The sequence below is a fragment of the Tiliqua scincoides genome, chromosome 1 (assembly GCF_035046505.1).
Source record: "Tiliqua scincoides isolate rTilSci1 chromosome 1, rTilSci1.hap2, whole genome shotgun sequence".
Classification (NCBI taxonomy): domain Eukaryota; kingdom Metazoa; phylum Chordata; class Lepidosauria; order Squamata; family Scincidae; genus Tiliqua; species Tiliqua scincoides.
The window spans coordinates 248047958-248064924 of NC_089821.1; the positions used below are offsets into that span (position 1 = coordinate 248047958).

Here is a 16967-nt window from a genome sequence, read left to right on the forward strand (position 1 = left end):
TGTTGTTGACACCTTTAGAGGAAAAAAAAAAAAGAATTAGGAGTTAAATAGGGACCCTTTCAGATAGTTGGTAGTTTAATAATGAGCTGGGTTGCGTGTACACAGGGTCATACTGCCATGCAACTGCAGAATTGAATAATGGTTGGGAACCTTCAGTCTCAAAAGACTATGGTACAAGCCTACAGCACCCAGTATTCCCACATGGTCTCCCATCCAAGTACTAACCAGGCCTGACCCTGCTTAGCTTCCGAGATCAGACGAGATTGGGCATGTACAGGGTAACCATCTATAGAATAATGGACACAGAATTCAGCAGCTGGAAACAAGACAATAATGTCATGAATCAAATAGCCTTCAGTGCAACCTTTCTAAAACCAGTTGTTATGGTGGTAGCTCAGTGACTTGACTGGACTGCAAGTCACTCTAATTTGTTGTGAAGAAGTCCTTTAGATCTTGTCAACAAGTTACATTCTTTGATAACCCCAGGACTGCTGCCAAAGGAAATATGAACACAAAATCAAGGTACTTAACCAGCACAGTCTCACATTTTCTATAGTCCTTTTTGAAAACATGCATATGCAACAGATCAGTCACCTTTGAAAGAATTTGGCAGTTTTAAGTATGAAAAGGCGAGAGGGAAAAGTGTGTTATTCACAGAATCATAGGACTGGAAGGGACCCAAAGCCATCAACTTCATCCTCCTCCTACATGGCAAACCCATCCACACCATCAGCTTCCACAGATCAACCCACACAATCCCACATGCTGCTGCTATCTTTCTAGATTAAAACCACCCAACACACAGAGGTGCTAATTTCACAGTCTTTCTAGATTATATACACTGTTACGGTAATAAAACGGGCTACAGCATCACTGATCATTAAGTTTTATTGCTGCTAAAGGAGGAACATTCATTTTATGAAATTTGAAATAACCTTCATATAGCACATAATTAATCTGTGGAATTTGTTGCCACCAGCTTGGATGGCTTTAAAAGGGGATTCACAAGTTCATGGAGGACAGGTCTATCAATGGCTACTATAATAGTCACAATGGCTATGCACTGCTTCCAGATTCAGTGACAATATACCTCTGAATTCCACTTATAGGACAGCAGTGGTCAGAGAGAAGGATGGCTTTCTCTTTTGTTTGTGGTCTTCCCAGTGGCAGCTGGTGGGCCACTGTGGAAAACAGAATCGGCTGGATGGGCCTTTACCCTGATCCAACAGAGCTTTTCTAATGTACCCAGATGGGCAGACAGAAATAGGGACAGTACCAATTATCCTCAACCTTGTTACAAGGCCACTGAGTGTGAATTAAAAAATATTGGATGGGTGAAATCACAGCCCAGTTTTTAAACATTTCAGACCTTTTGCAAACTCAAATCAAGTTGCTTTCTTGTGCAGTACAACATCTCAAGACATCCTTCCCTTCTTTCCTGCTGCTACCTTTATTCCTAACTCCCACTTTCTTCTAAAGCCTCTCAAAGTTAGAGAAGCCTTTTAGAAGCACTGCAGAGGAACAGCGTGGGTGGGAGCTGCTAAGGCCGTGGAAAGCAACTCTCTATTTAACCTGGTAGCGAGGGGGGCAGGAAGACTGACGATGCTTCCTTGAATGTGATATTCCCCTACTGTATAGCCTGCATGCATCAATCTTGCATAGATATATATTTCATTTTGCAAGATGGTTACCTGCTCGCTTTATGTAATCAATCCTTGTGAAGAAAAAAAAAAAAAAGGATGGTCTATAGACATACCTTCATTATACTTCTATATATTGCCTTACACTGTGCATGTTGGAAGAAATGTATCTTTGGCTCCTCATGGTTCCTTTCTTATTGTTCTAGGATGCTGGGACTCAATGTTCCATCCTTTACCTGCTCCTTCAAATGACAACCCAGGAGAGCAACTTCTTTGTTTAAAAACAAATGTGTTCTCCATACTGACCAATTGTGTAGTTCATCCAGCAATGCCAAGATTCTGCATTCATGTAGATACCTTACAATGTACTGACATCATGTTCTTTTCACATTCATGGGGGTGTAACAGTGCAATGCTATTCAAGTTTATTCAAATTTCATTTTATCCAGTGGGGCTTACTCTCCAGTAAGTCTGTATAGTGTTACAGTCAGGCAGCTCAATTCTAACTCCCGGCGTGGTGATGCAGTGATGCCAACGTGCCTCTGCTGTATCCTGTGCGGGAGTTCTGGCCTCTGGAGGCCTCCGTGGGGTAAGGCAGGGTTCTCAAACTTCTCAGGAGTAAAACTCCCCAGGTAAGTCTTTGCGAGGGAAGGAGAAAGTCAGTGAAGAGGTATGTTTTTACTTACAGAGGGCTGACACAAGGTCCAGGAGCTGCAGGGAGCCCCACACAGTTCTCCACAGGGCTTCCCAAGTCTTAAAATACTGAGAAAAAGTGATTGCAAACCACTTCCTGGAGATTGTGACACTGCCTCTCCCCTTGCCCCATTCCTTAAGGCACCAGGAGCTGAGGCTATCAGGCAGGCGTGTTGCAATGCCCCAGTTTGAGAACCTCAAGGGTAAGGGAATATTTGTGGCTAATAGCACACCAGCCAATGTGCAGGAGATGCTATTAGGTTCGGCGGACACCTGCATGTTGACACCGCTGCCCAATATGGCTCTGATGGCAAGTGGGAGGGGCCACTTACAAAATGCATTGTGTATTGGCAACCTTCAGTCTCGAGAGACTATGGTATCGCGCTCTGAAAGGTGGTTCTGGCACAGCGTCTAGTGTGGCTGAAAAGGCCAATCCGGGAGTGACAATCCCTTCCACACCGGGAGCAAGTGCAGTCTGTCTCTGGTCTGTCTCCCTGGCTATGGGCCTTCCTTCTTTGCCTCTTAGCCTCAGACTGTTGGCAAAGTGTCTCTTCAAACTGGGAAAGGCCATGCTGCACAGCCTGCCTCCAAGCGGGCCGCTCAGAGGCCAGGGTTTCCCACTTGTTGAGGTCCATCCCTAAGGCCTTCAGATCCCTCTTGCAGATGTCCTTGTATCGCAGCTGTGGTCTACCTGTAGGGCGCTTTCCTTGCACGAGTTCTCCATAGAGGAGATCCTTTGGGATCCGCCCATCATCCATTCTCACGACATGACCAAGCCAACGCAGGCGTCTCTGTTTCAGCAGTGAATACATGCTAGGGATTCCAGCACGTTCCAGGACTGTGTTGTTTGGAACTTTGTCCTGCCAGGTGATGCCGAGGATGCGTCGGAGGCAGCGCATGTGGAAAGCGCTCAGTTTCCTCTCCTGTTGTGAGCGAAGAGTCCATGACTCGCTGCAGTACAGAAGTGTACTCAGGACGCAAGCTCTGTAGACCTGGATCTTGGTATGTTCCGTCAGCTTCTTGTTGGACCAGACTCTCTTTGTGAGTCTGGAAAACGTGAAAAATGCATTGTGATGCCTGCAGTATTTACTGGTTTGCTCCCCCTAGCTCTGCTACTGAGGTTGAGCAGGTAAAATTCACTCATTTCATAATATTCCAGACTAGGTTTTTGCAAAACAGGTTCCAGACTTAACACATTAGTAAACCCCAGTACCAATTAAGCCTCTGATGAGAGTTCCTTCCACTAGTGAACTCACAGCCCAAACCTAACGGGCAGCCCAATCCTGAGCTGCCCGGAGCGCCCCCGCTCGGGGGCACCACGAGGGCTGCCACCAAATCCAGCACCTCCCACGTTACCGCAGGAGGCACCTCAGGAGTAGGGGACGTTCGTCCCCTTCCCCCAGGTAAGGGAGGCAGCCCCGCAATTGGGCTACTCTCTTTAGCGGTGCCCAAAGGGCACCGCTAAAGTAAAGGTGCTCATGTAAGGCACGCAGCCTCCACGAGCACCTAGGATCCTGTGGAGCAGAGCTCCAGGGATCCTCCACCCACCCACCCCCAGGCACACCTCTGGCACACACCCCTCCCCGCATCACACTGACCTCCCCCTCCCCGGAACACCCCTGTCCCCGCCCCGTTTGCTGTTCCGCAGCCCAGCAGTCGCAGGCACCGCCAAACTGCGCAACACGGGCGCCTGCCGGGCAGTGGCTCAGCACTGGCCAGAGCTGAGCCACCTCTGGTGGGAGCCCAGTGGTAAGCCCCGCAAACATGCCGACCATGATTCCACACCATGGAGGCGCGGTGCGGACCATAAGATTGGGCCCTCAGGTGGCAGGGTGTATTTCAGATTGAAAACATAGCAGGGCCACCCTAAAATAAGGTAGAAATGTGTATGTACTTGGGAGACTCACTAAGTATGTGGAAATGCTTATGTTTGCAAATGAAAACAGGATGATTTTTGAAACCAAACTAAAATGGACCTGTGAGCTTCCAGGACGTTGAACTTCAGGACCCATGGAATGCTAAAGGTTCTTGAGCTAGGGTATCAGCTGGACAATAGAGATGGAAGCGAATGGTCCGCTCAAGTCCCAAACAGCTTTAGCTTCTTGGAGGCATGGATAGACATGTGCCGTGAAGTTAACACGCTCACCTACCTATACTATACAGCACTGGTTCCCAACTCATGGTCTGAGAACCACAGGAGGTCTGCGAGACCCTGAGAAGTGGTCTATAAGGTCTCAGAAAAAAGACTGCCTTCAATCACTTCCAGCATCTCACTAAGCAAGGGCTCCCCCAAAGACCACCAGAGAGGGTGGAGAATGGACAATTTATTACAAATTTAATTGTATCTTTGTGTGCAAGGGGGTGGGGTGGAGGGTTGCATTTCGTCCACAATGATTCAAATTTTTGCTTCAATGGTCCATGGGCACTTAGAGATTGGGAACCACTGCTATACAGAGATGTTTCAGGAAGAAGGAGAAAGAGAAAAAAGGTCTCATTTTCATTTTCCCACTCTCCAAAACCATTCCCCCATCCCAACACTATATATAGCACAATAAAGAAAGGTCTCAAGGGAGTAGAAGAAAGGATGTACTGCCCCATTCTTCCCTTACAAAGTCTGAATATCACTACAAGTTTCCTGTTTCAGGCTGGCTGAAGTTCTGCTTTTAACTGTGGACCCCACTGGATGGTATTAATCTATGTTTAGAATTCCTATTTAGAATGAAAATTGAAGCAAAACCACACCTTATATGATAGTTCATATTCTATATTTGAAATTCAGTATTTAAAACTGAGGCTGGAATTGGTTGCCAGGGAAACCACTGGTTTCAAAATGCAGGAAAAACACTCCAAGATTATGCATGGATGTGAACTGTGCCTGTGCCCCGAATGGATATAAACATTTAAATTTCATCACATGTTGGAGAGCAAAATCAAATTTCAAAAGCTGACAGATTTGTCACTTAAAATGTTTTGCTTTAGCTCTCATTACTTTACAATGAACATAGAAAAAGAGAATTTCAACAGGTACCATTCGACTTATTAGAGTTTACAGTGGAGGGAGAGCTGTTCAAGTGCCTTCTGTGCAAACAATCTGGTAACCTTCACCCAGAAAGCTTTAAAAGGCATCCCATTATCAATTTCATAAGTAAACAGCTATTCAAATATGTGAATTATTTGTATTAGTACTACATTCCAATTAGCCAAAATATGACTTGGCAAACAGGCAAACTAAGAAATTATACCTTTAAACAAGAAGGAATTCAGGGACATGCTAAATGCCACACCTAAATTACCTGCTTAGCAGCAGAGTCCATGGGCAATTCAAACATTGACAGCACATCAGTTCTGCACTGGAACCTTTGTGCTTTTTTGAGCTAATATTCTAGGTTCCACTTGATACCATTTCAAGTAGCTACACTTTCACTTCCCCCAAGACAGTGATACCCAGCACTGAGGATTAAAAGCTAGTGAAGATGCCATGGAAGCAGGCTTGGTTCAAGCCATCAAACATACAAATAGAAAACTTTTTCTTCCTCTGCAGTAAGAAAAAGGCAAACTTCTACATGCTTCAACCTCTGATGTTCCACTGCTCAGTAAGTAAAACCCTTAACAAGCACAAACATTTTCCTGGACAAGTTGACTGCAATGAACACCTGCACCAGCTCTAGCAGCCTTTTCCAAACACAGACACTCCAAATGGCATTCTTCATGCTATACTAACATTAGAACTGATCCAGAGCTCATGCAATATTGCATTCACATGTAATACAGTTCAGGGGAGAAGGCTTACTGGTATTTAATCCTTTGGATTTTTAAAAAAAATGTCTTCTCAGGTATATCTGCGCTTCTGTACTACAGCAGGGCAATGCTCAGACTCTAGAGAAGTAAAAATACAATACAATAAAATTAAAACTTTCAGAAGGTCACAAAGAGGTAATTGTTTCAACTGAAGACAAGATCAACCCAATGGCAGTCCAAGTTGCCTGAGGCAACTATACTCCAGATAGGCACACATTGTCTCAACTATGCATAGCCATGGATGGAGTGGGAAGGGAGAAGCTGCATTTTGTCAATCATGAAATACTATCATTTTGAAGCATGGATAAATGCAGCATCCCTAAACTAACTTGCAACTACCGTGGCATCTCTGTCCTTAGCGTTGTAGGAAAGTTGTTTGCCCGAGTTGCACTAAAGAGGCTCCAGGTACTTGCAGAGAGTGTCTATCCAGAATCGCAGTGCGGATTCCGAGCCAACAGGTCCACCACTGATATGGTATTCTCCCTTAGACAACTGCAAGAGAAATGCAGGGAACAACGACAGCCACTCTTTATAGCTTTCATAGATCTCACGAAGGCTTTCGACCTGGTCAGCAGGGACGGCCTCTTCAAGATTCTCCCCAAGATCGGATGTCCACCCAGGCTCCTCAGCATCATCAGATCCTTCCACAAGGACATGAAGGGCACTGTTGTCTTCGATGGCTCCACATCAGACCCCTTTGACATCCGAAGTGGCGTGAAGCAGGGCTGTGTTCTTGCACCAACCTTGTTTGGGATTTTCTTCGCTGTCATGCTGAAGCAGGCCTTTGGAACTGCAACAGAAGGCATCTATCTCCGGACCAGATCTGACGGAAAGCTCTTCAACCTCTCCAGACTGAGAGCAAAGTCCAAGGTCCAGCTGAAATGTCTGCGTGACTTCCTCTTTGCTGACGATGCAGCTGTCACTGCCCACTCTGCCAAAGATCTCCAGCAGCTCATGGATCGTTTTAGCAAGGCCTGCCAAGATTTTGGACTGACGATCAGCTTAAAGAAAACACAGGTCATGGTTCAGGATGTGGACTCACCTCCCTGCATTACAATCTCTGCACATGAACTGGAGGTTGTCCATGACTTTGTGTACCTTGGCTCAATGATCTCTGACACTCTTTCTCTCGATACTGAGCTAAACAAACGCATCGGTAAAGCAGCTACCACGTTTTCCAGACTCACAAAGAGAGTCTGGTCCAACAAGAAGCTGACGGAACACACCAAGATCCAGGTCTACAGAGCTTGCGTCCTGAGTACACTTCTGTACTGCAGCAAGTCATGGACTCTCCGCTCACAACAGGAGAGGAAACTGAACGCTTTCCACATGCGCTGCCTCCGACGCATTCTCGGCATCACCTGGCAGGACAAAGTTCCAAACAACACAGTCCTGGAACGTGCTGGAATCCCTAGCATGTATGCACTGCTGAAACAGAGATGCCTGCGTTGGCTCGGTCATGTCGTGAGAATGGATGATGGGCGGATCCCAAAGGATCTCCTCTATGGAGAACTCGTGCAAGGAAAGCACCCTACAGGTAGACCACAGCTGCGATACAAAGACATCTGCAAGAGGGATCTGAAGGCCTTAGGAATGGACCTCAACAAGTGGGAAACCCTGGCCTCTGAGCGGCCCGCTTGGAGGCAGGCTGTGCAGCATGGCCTTTCCCAGTTTGAAGAGACACTTGGCCAACAGTCTGAGGCAAAGAGGCAAAGAAGGAAGGCCCATAGCCAGGGAGACAGACCAGGGACAGACTGCACTTGCTCCTGGTGTGGAAGGGATTGTCACTCCTGGATTGGCCTTTTCAGCCACACTAGACGCTGTGCCAGAACCACCTTTCGGAGCATAGTCTTTCGAGACTGAAGGTTGCCAATATATAATATATATGAAACTAACTTAGAGGAAGATGGCAGAAAAATGTAAGATTTCCTCCCCTTGCCAAATGACTAACAACTTTGCAATGCTTTGCCGCAAAACAGCCTACTGTAAGGGTCCTCAGAGTTTAACTGATATCACATGATGATCCACATCATGAGAGGAGAAGAGAAGGCTAAGAGGGGATATGATAGCTCTCTTCAAATACCTAAAGGGCTGTCATATGGAAGAAGGGAATCATTTATTCTCAGCTGTTTCTGAATGTAGAACTAGAACAAATGGGTACAAACTGCAAGAGAGGATATTTCTATTAGACATCAGGAAAAAATTCCTGACAGTCAGGGTGGTTTGGCAGTGGAACAGATTGCCAAGAGAGGTGGTGGACTCTCCCTCACTAGAGATATTCAAGCAGAGGCTCGACAAGCACCTGTTGGAGATGCTCTATGAGGATTTCTTGCCCAAGGCAGGGGGTTGGACTAGATGACCTATTAGGTCCCTTCCAACTCTATGATTCTATGATTCACATCATAGCCGTGAAAAGAGAGAAGCTCAATGATCAGCAGAACCATGTGGTGCAAAGCTTGCAGTCATAGAACTATGACTCTAGAATCTGTTCAAGAGATTCACAGCCATAGGGATGAACGTAAAGCACACGTGTTTATTTTACAAATCAAGTGAATATGGTATTAACATTCTTAAGCAGAAGGGATATTTTCTACATGTCACCTTCAGCATTCGAAGGAACACAATAAACACTTTTCAGATAGCCAATGCTGGCTAAATAAGGCTGCAATCCTAACCACACTTTCCTAAGAGTAAGCCCTATTGAACAAAATAGGACTTACTTCTGCGTAAACCTGGTTAGGATTGTGCCCTAAATCTAACAACCCAAGCCACCGTACTGCTGTCATAATTCTCATGAGCCCCAAAGGCCATGGTAGCAATCTCAGTATCTAGTTATGGAAACAGAATTCAGACAACCAGAAAGGGAAAAGGAAGAAGGAAATATGCCTGAGCAGCTGTGATGGATTCCAGGTGTAGATACTGAAATATCTTTCCGGAGTTTTGTTTGGTATAAATCTAGCTGTTTTTCTTAACACAAGATCAGCACAAAGTAAACCAAGTAAAGAAATTTTTACCCTCTGCCCCACTGTCTCCCTCTCAGACTCATACAGAACTTCAGTGAAAATTATTTGGACCTCCCCATTCAGTTAAGCAATGCTTTCAGTGAACTCTGCAAACACGAATTCACCAGGACAGAAAGGAACAACTCAAAGCACATCCAGAATACATCACACGCCAAAGAGCTTTTTCTACACCACTAGACAAATATGTGCTTCTTAGCTCAGTCAGTACAATTCATATGGCAGAAGATCTCACATATATATATCTAGCTTTTCAGCCAAGACTGGCTCCCAAAGTAGCTCACAATTAAAAACCACACAAAAGTACAATTATACTAGGACTGTTGGGAAGGGTGAAGGTATGTATAGCAGCTATTCTGGCAGCTAGTGACATACTGTAGTTCGGATTCCAGGATCTCTCTAGAGGGAGGGTGGCAGATGGACCACAGGGCTGGCTGATGGTTAAGATGCCAGCATGCATAAGCAGCCCAGCCTGTTGATCTGGCAAATACATGTTACAATAATGCAAGAACTCTTTGAGTGCTCATGCTGCCAACACCCAACTTTTTCTCTAATTGCTACAAGAACCACTTTCTCCAGTTTCTGATATCCGCATCTTACTACAAAATTCCTCCTAGTAAGAGCAGATCAAACAGATAATGGAGGCTGAAAGAAGAGCACCAAGTCAAAAGTAGGGCTTTCCAGCATATTTTAAGCAATAAACACAATCTCCAAATTGCCTATCCCAGACAGACAATTGCCTGGCATTGTTTTGTGGCTGCTCCAAAATGATCACATTTCTTCTAAAGTCAAGGCTGAACTTTTGCCAAAAGTGCCACAAGACCTTTCCATTTCTAAGACCTTCTAGTGGGAAGTTTTAATCCCAAAAATTTTGTGGCAGTGTTTTGATCTTTCGGCCGACATATATCCTATTTCCATCTGGTGTGTCAGATACAGAACACTGATCCCAGAAATCTTGAGTCAAAATGTGAGACTTGGTAATTTCTTTCAAAAATCTAACAAAAGCCAACATACACATTAGCAAGGAAAAACATGGGTTAAAGAAAAGCAACAAAGACAATAGCTTAAGGTAAGTCCTCTGAGTCATATCCAATATCTATATAACATTAGTAGCCCTCTTCTGAAGGCCACTAGCCTAGCTGGCAGGAACAAAACAAAGAAGTAATGACATTCGCTTCATTTTCAGAATATGTCACCTAAAGCCTAACTTGTGTATCTGCCTCTGTATGTGAGCAATCCCTTCTCAACAGCCCCTCTGATTATTAGCTATCTAAATGTCTCTGTTTCATGAAACTGACAACACAGATGACATTTTATGGCTGGTAGCCGATCACAGAACCATCAAATTCCAAAATGTCCATCTTGCTACAATTCATTACTGATTTTTTTTAACTCTTTCTATCTTGTTTTCCCTCTACAGGCCTGTCGCCAACTTAGGGGCGTTTGGGGTGCTCAGAGTTCTTGGTTCTCGAACCCTAAAGCCCTCAAGGCCCCCTGTTCAGTAGTACTACCACCACCCTGTACGTGCCAGTGTCTCAGTCCAGGGACACTGAGACCCTCTAGGCTTAATTCTATCCCTTTCAGGCACTGAGCGCTTTCTCCAATTAAAGCTTCAGTCCTCAAGTTACTAGACCTCAATGAGCACTTGGTAGCTTGCTGAATGGCTAGGCAGGATTTTGAACCTTTGTCCCCAACATACAATGAAACAACTTAGTAAAAGATATTTTAGTTTATTAAATACATAAGGTTACATAAGGTACATAAGGCAGCAAATGCTAGAGGCATAAACAACCAGGAAACATATCAGCAATTAAATAATAAAGCTAGCTGGCTATCTCTATTAATCTCTATGTCTCACCTGGGTCAGCTTCTTGTAGATCTTTTAGCTCCAGGCTACCTGTGATGCCAGATGCCCATGTTGGACAATGGAGCTCACCGCGTGTAGGATGTTGCACCCAAAACCTCTGTCCAAGAAGGGACCGGACACACCCCTTGGGCCTCATTATTATACTTCTTATGCTAATAGTACGGAGGTGACTTCATACTTATTTAGACTGTCCAGTCAGAAACTTTTGAGGACAGAACCTTCTCAAAGTGGGCCTGGTTGCTAGTCCTCTTAGTTCTTACCCCTCCCAACTGGAGATCCACAGCTGCATTTCATCAGCTTGATATGGCGCCATCCTGTCTGCAAAGGTGCTACATTCTAATGGATTGTAATTCTTGTTGTCTGTCCTTTCTGGCCAGCAGAGGAGAGACAACAATCTTTGTGTTTGTTTACTCACATTCTTGCAGCTAGGAACTGCTAGCAACTCCTCCATTACTGACTTAGTTTGGTTCAGGCTCTACATGCTAACCAAGGCCTAACATGTACATATTCATGACAAGGCCCCATTAATCCTAGAGAACTGGGATAGAAACAAGATCATGGATTTATTTCTGCCACAGAATTACAGATTCTGGATCAGAAAGTGACTGAGAGAGAGAGAGAGAGAGAGAGAGAGACTCAAATCTAATGAAACCTTTTAAAGGAGCAAATTTGTGTATGTGTAGCATCAAAAGTTCAAAACTGTGCTCTCCCTTATAATCCAGTCCTATACAAGCATCTTGAATGGTTTTTGTCTGTGCATCTTGTAGACAATTGACTATGGCAGCCACTTTCAACCACTGTGCCATGGCACATTGGTGTGCCGCGAGTGGTCCACAGGTGTGGCACAGGAATTTGCAGGAAGGTCATTTATTTAGTAGGGCCAATGGGGGACGTGAACCCCCACTGGCAGCATGGTGTGCCTTCTCAATTGTCAAAAACCTGATGGTGTGCCTTGACAATTTTAATGCCTTGTCGGTGTGCTGCGAGATGAAAAAGGTTGAAAATCATTGGACTATGGGAAGAACAGAAGCAACTCTTACTGATGCTGATCAGCTTCCTTATTGACAGCCCAATCCTATTCAACTTTCCAACACAGATACAGCCACAATGGAGTCCCGAGGTAAAGGAACAAATGTTTCCTTACCTTGAGGAAGCCTCCATGACTGCCCTAACTTTTCCTAACCTAACTTTTCAAGGTTTTTCTTACATGTGGACCTGCATAAAGGAACCACAGCAAGACTGAGAGCCCAAGTCTAGGCATGTTAACTCAGAAGTAAGTCCCATTGTATTCAATGGAGCTTACGCCCAGGTAAGTGTGGATAGGACTGCAATCGGAGAAGATAGGGGGAACAGCCCAGTTGAACTGACTCACTGGTGCTGCCAGAGCACTAGCTCACCTCCTCAGCTGTGAAGTGACCATCAAAGGCAAAACAAACTTCAGAATCCATGTCACTTCCCCTTGCAACATCAAACGACTCCTTAGCTGAAGTGCTACAAAAAGAGGCTCTCTGGTGCAAAGCAGATCTTGCTTGCATGTTCACTGGCTGGCATTGCAAAAGCCCACAAAATATCCTTGAGAAGGTTTCTTTTTTAGGGAAGAAACAGGGACTTCGCAGCCAGCCTTTTTCATCACAGCTCTCCAGAGACCAGCCTAGCCTGGCAAAGCAGGACCTGGTGGGGGCAACCAGGCTGACCCAGGGTGGCTCCTTCAGAACTCACCAGCTCATTGTTTGGCCACAAACCTAGCCACACTTACCTGGGAGTAAGCCCCATTACATAATGGGGTTTACTTCTGAGTAGACATGCATGGAATTGGGCTCTTTGTGCACTGGGCTCAGAGGGACGCCCAGGTCTGTCTGCAGGACATTCACGGAGAAGCAAAGGCAAAAACCAAGCGGGCACCCCCAGGGATTGAGCCTGCAGCCTCTGGGTCACTGAGAGGGGCGGGTGGTGGCTATCCAGCCTGACCAGGTGCCTTGCAAAGCCTTCTTAGGGTGGGAGGAGGCACCTTTGACATCAGGGCAGGGGCAGGAGGGAGGGAGAGAACTCTTGGACCAACCAACTCTCAGTGTTCCTGCTGCAGCACCAGCCCCTCAGCACCCCCTCCCCCCCGGAACACAGCCCCACCAAGATCAAATCTTGGGGCAGGCATACAGGCAGGGAGGAGCGCACAGTCTTGCTGCCTAGTTCATCATTCCCTGCTTCAGCCACTCAGAAAAGGAGAAGGGGGGCCCAGGAACTGTCCTGGACTGCCAACACCTCCCTTTTTTGTTAGGAGGGAAATGCCCATTGCCCTTTCCAGAGACTGAGTGCCCCCCCCCCACAATTCCCAGGGACCCAGCAGGGGCTGCAGAGGTGTCCCTCCCTCGGAGCCTGAGCCTCTGCTCCATATGGGGCAGCCTCACTCACTGCATGGAGACTCCTCCATCTCTCTCTGCCGCCTTTGGGTAGCTTTCCCTGCCTGATGCAGAGGTGGGGCAGGGATGGGACAGGATCCCTCCTGAGGCAGCCCATATCCCTTTGGAGTACCATGAGGCTCAGAGCAAGTGGCAGCATCCAGACAAGGAAGGGTAAAGAAGGGGGCTGCACCTACTGCTGCATATAGATACATTCTTATTGGGAAGGCTGGCGCTGCAGGGCAGATGGAGCACATGTTTGTCTGCATGGTACACTGGGAAAGGTGGCAGAAAGTGGGGGAGAAGAGCAAAACTAGTGCAATGCCCCGTGGGACCCAATTTGTCAAAATCACTCCAATCACACGAAGGCTAGCCCTGCCTACATTGCTCATAAAACTTCTCAGTTTTACCTGACCACATCTTAGGATTCCTGTTCTTCCATAGGGTCAGGTAATTCCCCAGCCTCATCCATGGGCACATGGATTTTCATCCTCCTGAACAACCCACCTCTGAGCTTGCCATTTTTAAATGCTAAAGAGCACGTCTGCTTGATGATCCCATGAGATACACAGGAGAGAAATATGAACAGCCAAGAAATCTTCAAAGCATGGCACAGTTAACAACAACCAGACATAGGTGAGCATATGCTCTTTACACTCTCACATAACACTGTCACTCCCAAATCGGCCTTTTCAGCCACACTAGACGCTGTTCCAGAACCACCTTTCAGAGCGCGATACCATAGTCTTTCGAGACTGAAGGTTGCCAACATGATGAAATAACACCAGAACCAGGGGACATCCACTAAAATTGAGTGTTGGGAGAGTTAGGACAGACAAAAGAAAATATTTCTTTACTCAGCGTGTAGTTGGTCTGTGGAACTCCTTGCCAGAGGATGTGGTGACAGCATCTGGCCTGGATGCCTTTAAAAGGGGATTGGACAAGTATCTGAAGGAAAAATCCATTACACATATACATAAGAACATAAGAACAGCCCCACTGGATCAGGTCATAGGCCCATCTAGTCCAGCTTCCTGTATCTCACAGCAGCCCACCAAATGCCCCAGGGAGCAAACCAGATAACAAGAGACCTCATTCTGGTGCCCTCCCTTGCATCTGGCATTCTGATATAACCCATTTCTAAAATCAGGAGGTTGCACATACACATCATGGCTTGTACCCCGTAATGGATTTTTCCTCCAGAAACTTGTCCAATCCCCTTTTAAAGGCGTCTAGGCCAGTCGCCATCACCATAACCTGTGGCAAAGAGTTCCACAGACCAACAACACACTGAGTAAAGAAATATTTTCTTTTGTCTGTTCTAACTCTCCAAACACTCAATTTTAATGGATGTCCCCTGGTTCTGGTGTTATGTGAGAATGTAAAGAGCTTCTCCCTATCCACTCTGTCCATCCCCTGCATAATTTTGTATGTCTCAATCATGTCCCCCCTCAGGCATCTCTTTTCTAGACTGAAGAGGCCCAAACGCCGTAGCCTTTCCTCATAAGGAAGGTGCCCCAGCCCAGTAATAATCTTAGTTGCTCTCTTTTGCACCTTTTCCATTTCCACTATGTCTTTTTTGAGATGCGGTGACCAGAACTGGACACAATACTCCAGGTGTGGCCTTACAATAGATTTGTACAACGGCATTATAATATTAGCCGTTTTGTTCTCAATACCTTTCCTAATGATCCCAAGCATAGAATTGGCCTTCTTCACTGCCGCCGCACATTGGGTCGACACTTTCATCGACCTGTCCACCACCACCCCAAGATCTCTCTCCTGATCTGTCACAGACAGCTCAGAACCCATCAGCCTATAGCTAAAGTTTTGATTTTTTGCCCCAATGTGCATGACTTTACACTTACTGACATTGAAGCACATCTGCCATTTTGCTGCCCATTCTGCCAGTCTGGAGAGATCCTTCTGGAGCTCCTCACAATCACTTCTGGTCTTCACCACTCAGAAAAGTTTGGTGTTGTCTGCAAACTTTGCAACCTCACTGCTCAACCCTGTCTCTAGGTCATTTATGAAGAGGTTGAAAAGCACCGGTCCCAGGACAGATCCTTGGGGCACACTGCTTTTCACTTCTCTCCATTGTGAAAATTGCCCATTGACACCCACTCTCTGTTTCCTGGCCTTCAACCAGTTCTCAATCCATGAGAGGACCTGTCCTCTAATTCCCTGGCTGTGGAGTTTTTTCAGTAGCCTTTAGTGAGGGACTGTGTCGAACGCCTTCTGAAAGTCCAGATATATAATGTCCACGGGTTCTCCCACATCCAAAAGAATTCTAAAAGGTTTGTGAGGCAAGACTTACCCTTACAGAAGCCATGCTGATTCTCCCTCAGCAAGGCCTGCTCATCTATGTGTTTTGAGATCCTATCTTCGATGAGGCATTCCACCATCTTACCCGGTATAGATGTTAGGCTGACCGGCCTATAGTTTCCCGGGTCCCCCCTCTTTCCCTTTTTAAAAATAGGCGTGACATTTGCTATCCTCCAATCTTCTGGCACTGTGGCCATTTTGAGGGACAAGTTGCATATCTTAGTCAAGAGATCTGCAACTTCATTCTTCAATTCCTTAATAACTCTTGGGTGGATGCCATCAGGGCCCGGTGACTTATTGATCTTTAATTTATCAATGAGGTCTGAAACATCTTCTCTTTTACATACATGATGTGTATGTGCAACCTCCTGATTTTAGAAATGGGCTATGTCAGATGCAAGGGAGGGCACTAGGATGTAGGTCCCTTGTTATCAGGTGTGCTCCTTGGGGCATTTGGTGAGCTGCTGTGCAGCAACTGTTACCCTGCACATGCCCAATCTCGTCTGATCTTGGAAGCTAAGCAGGGTCAGGCCTGGTTAGTACTTGGATGGGAGACCACCTGGGAATACTGGGTGCTGTAGGCTTATACCATAGTCTTTCGAGACTGAAGGTTGCCAACCATTTTTTTTTTTTTTTGTGAGATACAGGAAGCTGGACTGGATGGGCCTATGGCCTGATCCAGTGGGGCTGTTCTTATGTTCTTTTGAGCAACTTTAGAAGTGAAAGAATCGCTTTACATACTTTATCTTAGCTGAATCCCATGTGTTCTGCAGGATGCTAGGAACTGCAATCATAAACTTTCAAAATGGCAAATCATTCATTTATGTTTAAGTACTCAAGTTTCACTGATCTTAGCTAGGCTTTTTATCTACACAAGTGCTTTCAAAATTGAGAAAGTTAATTTTCCCAGGTATGAGGGCTTTAGAGAAAAAAATTCTTAGAAAAGGATGTGGGATCTGAATTAAAGAATACATATTTATGTACTCTACTCAAGGGCAGAACATCTTGGTAAATATGCTCTTTCCAAACTTTTCTTTGCTGAATGTGGTAGGATTAGAAGGGTGGAGTTTTAAGGGAACTGATATGCATACTGAACTCTCCCTACGACAGCAGATTCTCCACTACAAATACTCCTCAGCATCATATTAACACAATGAGACAAACATAGGTTGAGAGGCTGAACATATGAAGCTGCTAATGTAGGAAAGGGCAGCCTAATCTTGAGCTG

General features: G+C 45.7%; 1 protein-coding gene and 2 pseudogenes across 2 annotated transcripts in view; 1 reads left to right on the forward strand and 2 right to left on the reverse strand.

The window, feature by feature from the left end:
• Positions 1–16967, reverse strand: part of STUM (stum, mechanosensory transduction mediator homolog) — a 63076-nt gene that overhangs the window by 5523 nt on the left and 40586 nt on the right. The window lies entirely within an intron of this gene.
• LOC136637866 (5S ribosomal RNA) lies at positions 177–294 on the reverse strand (annotated as a pseudogene).
• LOC136638455 (5S ribosomal RNA) lies at positions 16205–16322 on the forward strand (annotated as a pseudogene).